The sequence below is a fragment of the Chinchilla lanigera genome, unplaced genomic scaffold (genome assembly GCF_000276665.1).
Source record: "Chinchilla lanigera isolate Chin_1 unplaced genomic scaffold, ChiLan1.0 scaffold00036, whole genome shotgun sequence".
Classification (NCBI taxonomy): domain Eukaryota; kingdom Metazoa; phylum Chordata; class Mammalia; order Rodentia; family Chinchillidae; genus Chinchilla; species Chinchilla lanigera.
This window is the reverse complement of record NW_004955437.1, coordinates 17,156,264-17,168,931: the sequence shown is the minus strand read 5'-3', so window position 1 is coordinate 17,168,931 and position 12,668 is coordinate 17,156,264.

Sequence of the window (12,668 nt, the reverse complement as noted above, 5' to 3'; positions counted from 1 at the left end):
CCCAGGCTGGTCTCCAACTCACAATGATCCTCCTGCCTCAGCCTCCCAAGTTCTGGGATTATAGGTGTGTGCCACCACGCTCAGCCCATGCTGAGACTTTCCTTGCACATGTCAGGATTAACCTCTTTGAACTTTTTAAAAAAATTTATAAAACTAGCTGGGCATGGTGGCACAGGCCTGTAATCGCAGCACTCAGGAGGCTGAGGCAGGAGGATCATTGCGAGTTCGAGACCAGGTGGGGCTACAAAGTGAGCTCAAGGCCAGCTTGAACTGCATAGTGAGACTCTGTCTCAAAAAGACAATTAAAAAAAAATTTATAAAATTGAAAGAGGATTAAATAAGATCATGTTCACAAATAAGATCATGTTCACACATAGGACATAATATTTATTGATTTTCTCTAGACAGCAATTATCAACTTATTTGTAGTTTTGTTTTGTTTTGTTTTGTTTTTGTTTTTGAAGATCTTTGTTTTGGAGAGGAGGCACAGTACTGGGGATTACACTTGGGCCTTTGTATTGAGCTACATCCCTAGCCCTCTTTAAGTTTTTATTTTGGTAGAGTCTCCCTGAATTGCCAAACTGGGCTCAAATTTGTAATTACAGGTGTGTAAACGACGCCCAGCTCTTCTTTTTCTTTGCTCCACATCTTTGTAGTGAGTCTTCTGTGGTGTGTGAGACAGACCGTCCTCTCCTTGTGCAGCTAAGGAAGCAGGGCCCAGCAAGCTTTGCGCCTTGTGGCAGGGCTTGGCTGGCCCAGTCGGCAAGGACTCCAGCATGGGTGTCCTGGCTCTGCACCTTGGGTTTCTCTCACTGGCGTGCTGTGTACTGCTCTGCTGTATCAGAAAGTAAAAAGTAAAACAATTATTTTCTCACAGTCACTTTCATTTTCAAATAATCATATTTAAAGGAAAAAATTGAACACTTGGTATTCATGCTCCAAATCATTTCTTCAGAGTCAGTGAATCCAAAGAAAGAAAACGTTGGCTGCGGGTAGTGGGACAGGCCTGTAATCCTAGCACTTGGTAGGCTGAGGCAGGATGATCGCTGCAAGTTTGAGGACAGCCTGGGCTACATAGTGTGTTCAAGTCCATCCAGAACTACATAGAGAGACCCTGTCTCCAAAAAAAAAAAAGTTTTTCATATATTTTGGAAGCAGTTATTGTTTGTATGAAAAACTAAGCGTATTTTATATTTTTATTTTATTTTTTATCTTTTTGAGACAGGGTGTCACTATGTACTTCAGGCTGGCCTTGAACTCGCTTTGCAGTGGAGGCTGGCCTCAAACTCACAGCAATCCTCCTACTGGGATTACAAGCATGCGCCATCACACCTACCTTCTAAGTGAATTTTAAAAACACTATCATCCAACAAATGATTCTTGAGTAATTTTTCCATAGCCTAAATTATTTAATTTAGAGCATAAAGGTTTTATCTTTTGGGGCCTGGGCATTGTAATCACCCTTGTTTGGGTGTGAAATTTGTCTCATACTTCTGAATAAATAATACAGCCATCTGATTTCTTAAAGATGGGAGCTGGGGGTTTAGCTCAGTGGCACAGTGCCTGCCGGGCAAGCACAAGGTCATGAGTTCGATTCTTGGTTCTGGGAAAAAAAAAAAAATTCAGCACTGATTTCTTAAATATGAGCTGTGGTAGTACCACAAACAGGTTCCACAAGTGTCATCAATACTGACATCATTTATTTTGTTCAGATGTTACATAGCTAGCATTAGTCTATACTGAATTAATCTAAAGCAGCTTACATTGATTCTTTTTAATATATAGCAATAAGATTATTAAAACTTCAGATCACTTACACATATGAAGCAGTGAGAAAGCAGTGTAAGATAAAGTCTTCGGGTAATGTTGTGGAGTGGAGCCCTGAAGGACTTGAGAAAGGCGGAGGCTCAGTGGGATTCTCAGAGGAAGCGTGAATTAAACTGTACCTTGGGTTGGAGTAGGTGTTTTCTCATTACCTTACCCCTTATATCTAGACACAGAGAGGGTCAACATTAATGTCAGACTTACCTATAGATATCTAATGTTAAGACAGAAAGCAGAGGTGGCTTAGGCTCGTTTTTCTCCAGTTGCTCAAAGGATGTAGGCAGGGCTGCCTCCTCCTGAGCTCTGTCCCGGCTGGTGGCCTGCACCCAGCCTGGTGAGCAGTTCCTCCCACAAGGCTTTGCTCTTTGGGCATACACAAGCATTGTGCTTGACGAGGGTGCCCACCCCCGAGGGCAGCCTCTCCCCAGGCCTCAGGGGCTGCAGTTTGAAGGACATGCCTATCCAGATGGAAGGGGAGCCATAGCCCCAAACCTGCTATCGCACTCAATGCGAAACAGGGCTCGGGCTGCAAAACAGTGCCACAGTTGTTCCCTGCGGGTAGATTGGTTGAGTATGCAGCACTGAGCACCATTCTGGGTAATTCTAGATGTTTGTCCAGGCGCTGTTCCCTGTTCCGGACTCTTAAAAGCAGCAGACATCAACTGCCCTCCCACCCAGCACCCCATGAAGGCGTATGCTCTGGGTGTGCTGGTGTTCCTGTTTAGAAATGTCAGTGTGCACTTTTTCTGTCTTATATTTATTTGCTTTTTTGTAAGTTAAAAAAAAAGAAATCAGCACGGCCATCTATTTGAATGCGACAACCCTCCATTTTATCAAATAATTACTGTTGAATCAAAATGTGTGTTCAGTGTGTGCTATCAAGTTACCTATCAAAGCCAACTGAATGAATGATTAAAAGGTTCAGATCAAAAGCAACTGGCTTATCTTCACGGAGGTTTTCATCCTTTAATTTAAAATGTGTCTATGTCTAACTGATTATCTCTCACATTTTATAAAGAAATATTGACGTTCTCTAAAGTGTGTGCTGACCTCACTTCTGGCTGTGTGGGCAGGTTTCGCTGCAGGCCTCTGAAGCATTGATATTCCCGTAACCTTTGAGGCAAGAGGTGTGTGGAGTGTATTAATGAGCTGGTTGAAGTGATGTACAGTAATTTCATCCTTGGGTAAAAACAGATGTGAAAGATTCTGTTTTAATATTTAATCAGGCTCCAAGCCTCTGTTGGCTTGTTTAAGTTGACCTGACAGCATTATACCTGGAAACACTCTGAATTAAACTCTGAGTGCTTGACCTTGTTCAAACAGTTGTAATTTAATAAGGCTGCTGTCTTGGTGGAGATAGCGTGGCTAATAGGAATTCCTCTCCTGCCTGGGATTGTTCTGTTTGTGAGTGCTGGGGGTGGGGAGAGTCACAGATTCCCATGTTTGGGGAAGAAAGTTTTGAAAAATTCGAAAAGAGAAGTGGTCTTTTAGAAGACCTGCAAACTTTTGTTTTAATTTTTAGCCTCAGGAAGTAATGTTTTCAGTGTCACTTTAGTTAGGCTCGTTATGGTTGAAACAAATGGAAGGTCACTTGCTAGAAATGGGCTAGAAACATGGCAGAAGTCAGAGCAGCATCAGAGGACGGAGTGCGCCCTTGGCCCGTCCATCTCACCCACTTACTTGCCCACCCATCCCGCGTGCTTCCCCCTGGCTCTGGTTTTGGTTGTTGGGTCGTGTGTTGCTGGGCTGGAACCCGGGCCTTACCCAGGCCGGGCACCTGCTGCACTCTGAGCCCGCTTCCCAGGCCTGGCCCTTCCGGGCTCGGGTGCCCTTGCCTTCCTCCCTGCCCGGCCTGCGCCACTGTCTTCTTTCTTTCTTTTAGGCCCCAGTTAGTTAGTTCCTGCTCTCTTGCTCCTGCTGCTGACAAGTTTATTTTCCTTGTTTAGGTTCTAAATGGTGAGGTCTGAGTGACTAATCTTTTTTGTGCCATGTGAGAACTGCCTGTGCTTCCAGGGCAGGGAACTGGACAGGACAGTTTTTGCCTTACTGGAAACATTGGTTGAGACAAATAACATGACTTGTTCAGATTTACTGGGAAAGGGCCAGGCATGGTGGTGCACGCCTGTAATCCCAGCAATGGGGAGGCTGAGGCTGGAAGATTGCTGCGAATTCGAAATTGGCCTGGGGTACAAAGTGAGTGTAAGGCCAGCCTGAACTACATAGTGAGACCCTGTCTCAAAAAGACAAAACAAACAAACAAATAAAAACCCCCCAAAACCATATTTACTTGGAGAAAAAGGGCAGAATTTTAAAAAAGTATTGAACATGCAGAGAAAATTTCTTGTAACACTGCTATTCAAATATTTTTTTCTTGTTTAAACATAAATTATATATAAATACTCCCCAAATTTAGAATCATAGTAGTAATATTTTAGAGATCTCGTCTACTATAGGAAGTACATATTCAAAACTATATAGTTCGGCCTAAATATTTTATTAATTCTTTGTCGTTTAGCTAATATTAAATATGGTACCATTTTATATTATCTTTTTGCTTTACATTATTTATCAGCCCTTTGAGAGTATTATTTCCATCTTTCTCAGTACTTGTTGTAGTGCCTCATACTAGTAGATGTTTAGTAAATATTTATTTGTTATGTGAGTTTGCAAAATACATTGGCAAGGTTCTAACTCAGGAGAAATAGAAAGTAACAATGTGTAGCATACAGGGTGGAGGGAAGGAACAATAGGCTATCCAAATTGTCTTAAAACTGCTGCAAATGACAGTGCCTGTGGCCTATGAGGTTCTCCTATAGGACGCAGGGTGGTTTTTCTCTTTCAGACGGGAACGGGCTTGTTCACTTTGGTGTGGCCATAGACCGGTTTTTCTGTTTTAAGAGCCCTCTCAGGCCAGCATTCATTATCTTCGTAGATTAGTCTTGGTTCAGCGTGGTTGGCAGAATTCTCATGGCTCTTCCCTTTGTATAATACCTTCATCTCTTGAGTATGGGTAGATCCTGGGAATGTGTTGAGGTACAACTCCTATGAGTGTAACAACTTGCTTGGCAAAGGGGAGGTTATTCTGGTGGCCTAAGCTAACCATGTGAAGCTATTAAAAACAGTTTTAAGCTGGGTGTGGTGCCACATGCCTGTAAACTCAGCAGCTGGGGAGGCTGAGGCAGGAAGATCTCAAGTTTAAGCCCAGCCCAGGCAGTTTCTCTACTTTGCCAGACCCCATGTTAAAATTAAAAAAGAAAAAAACAAGTTGTAGAGGAGCTAGAGCTGTAGCCCAATGTGAAGGCCCTGGGTTCAATCTCTACTGTTGCAAGCAGATAGATAAATAAGTAAAAATTTAAGTATATTGGAGTTTCCTCTGGGTATCTGAGGCATTAGTAGGAGTCAATTCACTGTGCTGTTAGTGTATGTGAAAGGGGAGGGGTGCCATGTGCCAAGGGGTGAGCGTGGCCTCCTGCTGACAGGCACCAAAGAAACCAGGAAGTAGTTTCCCAGAGTGTCCTGACACCTGCAGTCCAGCCTGGCCCCTGACCGTGATTTTGGCTCTGTGATTCCCTGAACCAGGAACCCAGCCTCGCCTGCATTTCTGACCCGTACAACTGGGAGCTACCATTCATGGCAATAGAAAATGAATACAAAGCTTGAGGTCCTGAGTTTGATTCCCAGTACCAAAAAAAAAAAAGAAAAGGAAAGAAAGAAAGAAAATAAGAAAGAAAGAAAGAAAGAAAGAAAGAAAGAAAGAAAGAAAGAAAGAAAGAAAGAAAGAAAAAGAAAATGAATGCAAGCCAAGATCTGGCTAATTCTAGCTTTATCAGATTTCGGTCAGATTTTCCATGGACGTAAAGAGCAGCACACTGTCAGGGGCAGATTCACGTTAGCCCAGCTAGGGACACTGATGTTGGTGTTGGCAGTCAGCAGGCCGGCACATTATGTGTGTGTCCGCACATACGTGTCCCAGGGCCCCATGTTATCCTCCTGAAGGTGGCACACCCATGTGGGAAAAAGCACGTGTGTATGGGTGAACCTAGCATCGAAACTGAGATTTGAGGAGTACAGCCATTAGTGTCACCGAGCAGGGCAGGGTTTAGATGGGCACTGCTATGGTGAGAGTCATTGTTTGGGGTTTAGTTTGCTTTGTAAGAAATAAGCACAGTTTAGTGGCTTCAAACAATGCAAATGTGTGATCTCACAGTTTCCAGGAGAGGCCAGGTGTGGGTTAGCCGCGTCCTCTCTGCCCAAGACTCACTGGGGCTGCTGTCTAATTTGGTCTAATTTGCAATTCATGGTCCTGTTGGGAGCTGGAGGACGGTTGCCCTGTGGTTACAGGACCACAGTTCTTTGCTCCCAGAGGCTACCCAGCCTCACACCTTCACAGCAGGATGGCGTTTTGTTTCTTCAAAAAGAACTGGAGCATCTGTTACACGCTTGCTGTCTTTCCCATCTCGGATCCCTTTCCAAACCTAGCCCTGCCCAGACTCCGTGGGCGGGGTTGTGCGGTGTCTGAACACTTGGGGAGCTGCGTGGAGTTGCCCCCCAACCCCTGCCTTTCTCTCGGGCTCTGCTGCTGACTGACCACTTTGCAGTCTGACTCGTTATTGACGTCAGCACGCCGGCCTGAGGAAAGTCCAAGTGTGGAAGTTATTTCACAGCTCAGAAGTGACTCACATCAGTATGTGTTGATTTTAACATTTAAATTTGTGAAAGCAATTTTATTTCTATAATTTTTCTCCTCTTCATGGGTGAGAATAGGATAAAGGGGAATTTTTTTTTCCCTCTGTAGTTGAATCCCTCTGTAGTTTTCTTGTCTAAGAGTTTCAGATGATTAGAGAAATTCTACTTTCTTTGGGAGTCTGAAGATTGTCACTTAAGAGTCTACTTAATACTACTTTGAAAAACTGGAGAGGGAGATGAGTCGTTTGCATAATTAAATTATTAGTCAGTGAAGAAATGTATTTATTTTTATTTATATCCTACATTCTCAGTGTGCTGTCTTCCAGTAAAGGCCTGGTCTAGAATTAAAGCATTTAGAAAAAATTAATGTTCTATTATGGGAAATTTGGTAGCGCATAAAACAAAAATGTCGTTGCCCGTAGAAATGAACACCGAGGAGTGCAGAATGTTTTGTGAGGAGGAGTTCTGCAGTGGCCTGTCCATTGTGAGAGATCACTGCCTCGGGCCACTGCGACTGTGGCAGAGTTAACCCGCTGCTCTCTAGGGAAACTGTCAAGACATGGGCAACAAATTAATAAGTAAAAAGTGCTCCCCAAACCTTAGGCTGGCGGTTGTTGATTGACTGATGGAACAGGCAGGTGGCAGGCTAATGGAAGGTGACATCCAGACTCAGGGTTGGCTCTTGGCTGAGCCACACCCAGGCTTTTGCTGTCTTTTTGCTCATTTTCTTTGCATGGTGTTAGGTCTGGGTTAAACATGCACATTTGGGAGTCAGGCTTCCCTGTTTAACCCAGCCTCCCTGGGCCTGTTTCCGCATTGCAGTGACAGTTAAAAGGCAGTCTCTGCTGCATCCAATATGATGCTGAGCAATTGCGGTGGGTCAACAAGGAGAATCTCACAGGGGAGCTGTCAGCCCCAGCAGGGAGGAGTTAGACTTGCTGGTGTGGGCTGATAATAAAAAGCACACTGACTCTTCTCTACAGACAAGGTATCCCATATCGCCTGCATTCTGGGTACATCACTTCTTCCATCTACTCCTTGAAGTGCCAGCTTCATCCTAAGTTCTCAAAAATACATGCAGTTAATGCTCCTCTCACATTGAGCTGGAATGTGTATTTTTATTACAGAAGGAACGTTAGGTGGACGTGGTCTAACAGCATTATGGTGGAAGATTATATAGAAAAATTGGTTTAATGAAATGACTTTTTTTTTGTCTTTTTGAGACAAGGTCTCGCTATGCAGTTCAGATTGGCCTTGAGCTCACTTTGTAGCCCAGGCTGGCCTTGAACTCACAACAATCCTCCTGCCTCAGCCTCCCGAGTGCTAGGATTACAGGCACGCACCACCACGCCCTGTGACAATGACATTTTTAAAATGGGTTGTAAATCATTAAGAGTGAAATTTAGCTAAATCTGGTATGAAAAATATAAAAGGTGAAACAATGAATTAATAAGAGAACAGTAGCGGTGGTGGAGGGTCTGGAACCTAAATATTGTGATGTTTTAGACATGTGCCCATTTTGCCTCAGCCAATTTGGCAGGTCTGGTCGGTTGCATCTGTAGTAAGGATAGAGAAGGCACACAGATTCTATACAAGGTGAAGGGGACAAGAGAAATTCAGGAAGTCAAGGAAATAACCATCTTCACATGCTTTGAAATCCCTACGGTTCTTGCGTTGGCCTTCGGTCTCATCTGTGACATATCCTTAAAAGACTATTGTGAACTGACTTTCTGGTGTCAGCCTCAGCCTGCCGATCAGGGTGCTCCACGCTCTTGGCTTGAGCGCATTTTTTCTGACTCACTGCTCAGACTGTTCCAGGGGAGTGCATGGTCTCCTGTCCCCAAGAGGCTTGTCTGGAGCTCATCTCTGGAGAGTCCTCCAGCGTGCTGGCCCGGACTGTCCACGCCGAGCCCAGCCGTCACAGAGTGCAGCCCCAGCCACGAGTGAAGGCTTCCTTTCCAGATCCCACCACCGCACCGCAGGGGCACTGTAAGTCCTTCGCATTTACAGCACTTGCCCGCAGGCCTCACTGTTCCGCCCCCAACTTCCTGTGGGAGTCGCCTGGGACCAAGGCAACCCCACGGGGGATTTCTGGTCCCACTTCTTTTCTGTGTACATTCCCTTCACAGCTCCCTGTCCTCTTGATTCTTACTCCAGGCCGGACGGGCCAAACCTGCCCAAGTTTACTTAAACTTGCATGGCAAGAACCTTCAGAGCATTTTGGAGAGGTTGTCAGGAACCGCTCAGTACAGAAATCTCCCGAAGGAGGCTCCCTGCTCACTTGGCAGACTTCCGCTTCCTGCGTCGTGGGGCTGTTCCTCTTAGGCGCATCCTTCACACTGGGCCCGAGGCTGCTTTCGATTCCACTGCTCTCCGGTGCAGTCCCATGGAGAAAGACAGCCGCCTGCTTCGCGATCGCTCTTCCAGGGCAGAATATTGCCGTTGCTGTTCGTTTGGACGTTGTAAAATTACTGATGTTTGATTATTTTTGATCAGTAATGCAATTTTAAGTGGACCAGGCAAATATATTTTTCTTGATTCTCTACTTTTCCAGTGTATATATTCCCAAATTTAAGTAACTTCCTATCACTTAAATTCTAGGATCATTTCTTAGCTCTCTTTTTTTCTTCAATTATTTTTATTTATGTTTACTCAGGTATGTCACAGGACCTTGGCCTATTTCAGCTCAAATTCTGCCCTGGCTCTTTTTATTATTAGTATTATTTTTATTTTTTGTCTCAGATCATTTGTGAATGATTCCTGAATTTCTCCTTTAGATCCTCTGCACCAAGAGTTCTTAGTCACAGTATATATAGCCTGCATGTGGAGAGGTTAGGGGCAGAATAAGCAATGGGAACAGAAGACATCTGAAAGGTTATAGTAGGAGATGGTCACATAGCTCTTACTAAAATGTAAATAAGGCCAGGTCCATCCTCTACATAACCCCCTTGGTTATGCAGAAAAATTGTCCCCCATCCAGCTCTTCGTGGGCTGCACGGCAGTTAGAGTGAACCAGATCCCGACCAGCATCGTGCTAGCTGGACTCCTGGACAATCTTCTCAGTTGTGTCCAAGTCCCCTGCCTCCCTCCCTCACCCGGTGGCTGTATGCTGTTCTCCCTCAGTCTCACCCAACCCAGGCTGGGAGACGGAGGACTAGAACCAGGACCTCGTGTGTGTTAGGCGAGCACTCTATCCCTGAGCTACGTCCCAGCCTGTCCCTTAACTCTCTTAGGTTCTGCATGGATATTAGCCGTGTTGGTGAGGAGGAGGTGCTGTGGGTAAAGGTATTTTTGGCTGAAGTTAGGACCTATTTGGGTTCTACAGCAGGCATCAGCTTCTTCTCCCAAGTTCAGCGTACACATTAAATAGTGCATACGGTCTTTGTTCATAGAAGTTTTGTGGAGTACTCCTAGTATTTATAGATAGGATAAACAGTGCCCCATCCTAATGATTTAGATCCAAAAGACTTTAGGGAGCTGGGCATGGTGGTGTACATCTGTAATCCCAGCACTCAGAGGCTGAGGCAGGAGGATTGCTGCAAGTTCATGACCAGCTTGAACTGCAAAGTGAAACCCTGTCTCAGAAAAGTGCCCCCGCCAAGACTTTAAGGAGGAGGTGAGCACACTTTTGTATCAGCTGCCCTTTCCCCCTTGAAGGTCTCACTGCTTCACTTTTCCTGCTTTATTGAGGTCATGCTTCTACTGAATAGATGGGAAAAGGGAAAGAACTCTTCTTGTCCTTGCTCTGTTAGTCAGGCTCTTTTTTTTTTTTTTGCTCTTTTTGAGACAGGGTCTCGCTATGCAGTTCAGGCTGGCCTTGAGCTCACTTTGTAGCCTAGGCTGCTCTTGAACTCGCAACGATCCTCCTGCCCCAGCCTCCCGAGTGCTGGGATTACAGGCGTGAGCCACCATGCCCGGCTAGTCAGGCTCTTTTGATGGACTGTAGCTTTTTAGTCAGTCAGTGAAGTCATCTGCCTTTAAACTTACCTTTGTCTCTTCATAATCATCATGTAAAAAGTTTGCTACCAGCTTTTTTGAAATCCCAGGATTCCTTTGTCTTTGGTCTTTTCTTTTTTCTTTGATATTGGGGGATTGAACCCAAAGCCTGTGCTTAGCAGGCAAGCACTCTGCCACTGAGCTGTACCACCAGCCTTTAAAAATCTTTGTTTTGAAGCAGGGTCTCACTAAAGTGGCCAGGCTCCCCTTGAAGTTGTGATCCTCCTGCCTCGTCCTCCCAAGTAGCTGGAATTATAGGTGTGTGCCACTGAGTTCAGCTTTGTCTGTGATGTTTTCTGTGTTTCATTGTCTGACAGTCTTATCAAGAAGAGAAGGGAGCTTAAATTTTGAGGTTTAGTGCTTATCAGCATGACTTGTAGAGATCATTTCTGGGCACTGAGAAGTAATTTTTTCTTTCTGAAGTTTTCCCGAGGGTGACCACAATATTTTCTTTGATTTTTTTTTTTTTTTTTGGTACCGGGAATTGACCTCAGAACCTTGTGCTTGCCAGGCAGGCACTGTGCTGCTGAGCTATATCCCCAGCCCTTTGATTTTTAAAAAAATTTTTATATGTAATGATTACATTCATTGTGGGGGGATTGGTACCAGTACATAAAGCTGTCCCCCATCCAGCTCTTTTTGGGCTGCGTGGCAATCAGAATGAGTCCGATCTGGGCCAGCATTGCATTGACTGGATAATCCCCCCTTCCCTCACCACCACCATTTTTTGGCCAGCATTAGATTCACTTATTTATTTTATAAGTCATTATAAAGTTAATTATCATGCATATAGATTAACAGCCAGACTAACAGGCCAAAAATATAAACCACACAAGGCAGTTACACTAAATCAAGGTATACTTTTAGATAGATTGTTCATACTAGGTTATGAGAATTATTTTACTCTTTTTTTTCCCCCTCGTCTTTTATTTTTTTAATTTTTTTTTTTGGTACTGGGAATTTTAACTCGGGACCTTGTGCTTGCTCATATTTTATTTTGTACTTTATTTATATATTGAGTGTCTTTGTTGTTGTTGTTGTTGTTGTTGTTGTTTCTTTCTTCTGGTACCAGGAATTGAACTCAGGACATTTTCGCTTGCCAGGCAGGTGCTGTGCCGCTGAACTAAATCCTCAGCCCCCTATATATTGAGTTTCTTATGTAAGATAAACTATGCAGCTGGACATGCTGGTGCAGGCCTGTAATCCCAGCATTTGAGAGACTGAGGCAGGAGGATTGCTGGGAGTTTGAGGTCAGCCTGGGCTACAAAGTGAGTTCAAGGCCAGCGTGAACTGCATAGCGAAACCCTGTCTGAAAAATGCCCCCCCCCAAAAAAAGGAGATAAACCATGTTATATTTAAGCTTATGTGGCTCATTTACTCCACTTAACGTTACAGTCTTAAGGTGCGTACATTATCCTATTAAGGAATTTCCTGATTTTTGTTCTGTTTTGTTCTCCCTTTTGGTGGCATTTGCCTATTGTCACCTGACATCTGTGCTCCTAACTTTTCTCACATAATGAACTACATATCTGTAGCCTGCTGGTCAGTCCTCTTGGCGTTGAGAGGAAGTGTGGCCAGGCCTGGAATTTGAACTTGTATGCACTGATGCCACAGCGCATGTGTTCCGGAAGAGGGCAGGGAGTGCACGTGCATGCTCACAGGAGCGCTCTTACTTGCTGCCCTGATCTGGAGCTCCCGTGCTTATCGAGGCAGGCTGGTCTTCCAGTTTTCTCAGTCCCTTTCTGTGACTTGTGATAGAGAAGTATGTCTTGTGTTCTTTTCTTTCTACTTGAAAGAATGCTGTTTAAAAAATAAAATTTGACTGAATTGCATAGTGAAACCCTGTCTCAAAAAGACAAAATAAAGTAAAATTTGAGATTGACTATTTTATGTGCAACATCTTTCCTCTGAAAACTTCAAAATAACTGCCTTTCTTTGGTTTCTGTGGGTGACCTAGTGGAGTGTGATACACAAGGATATTTGATAAACACCTCCTTTCTCCTAGGTCTACATTCTTACATGGCAGCAAGAGCGTACAGGACTGTGTGTGCAAACGCATTTATGATGTCTTAATGAAGACATTTAAACAATTATTTGCACTCACTTTAAGCCCTACATTTTTATAGAAAACATGGTGTTGATTTCTCATTGTATTTTTTTTT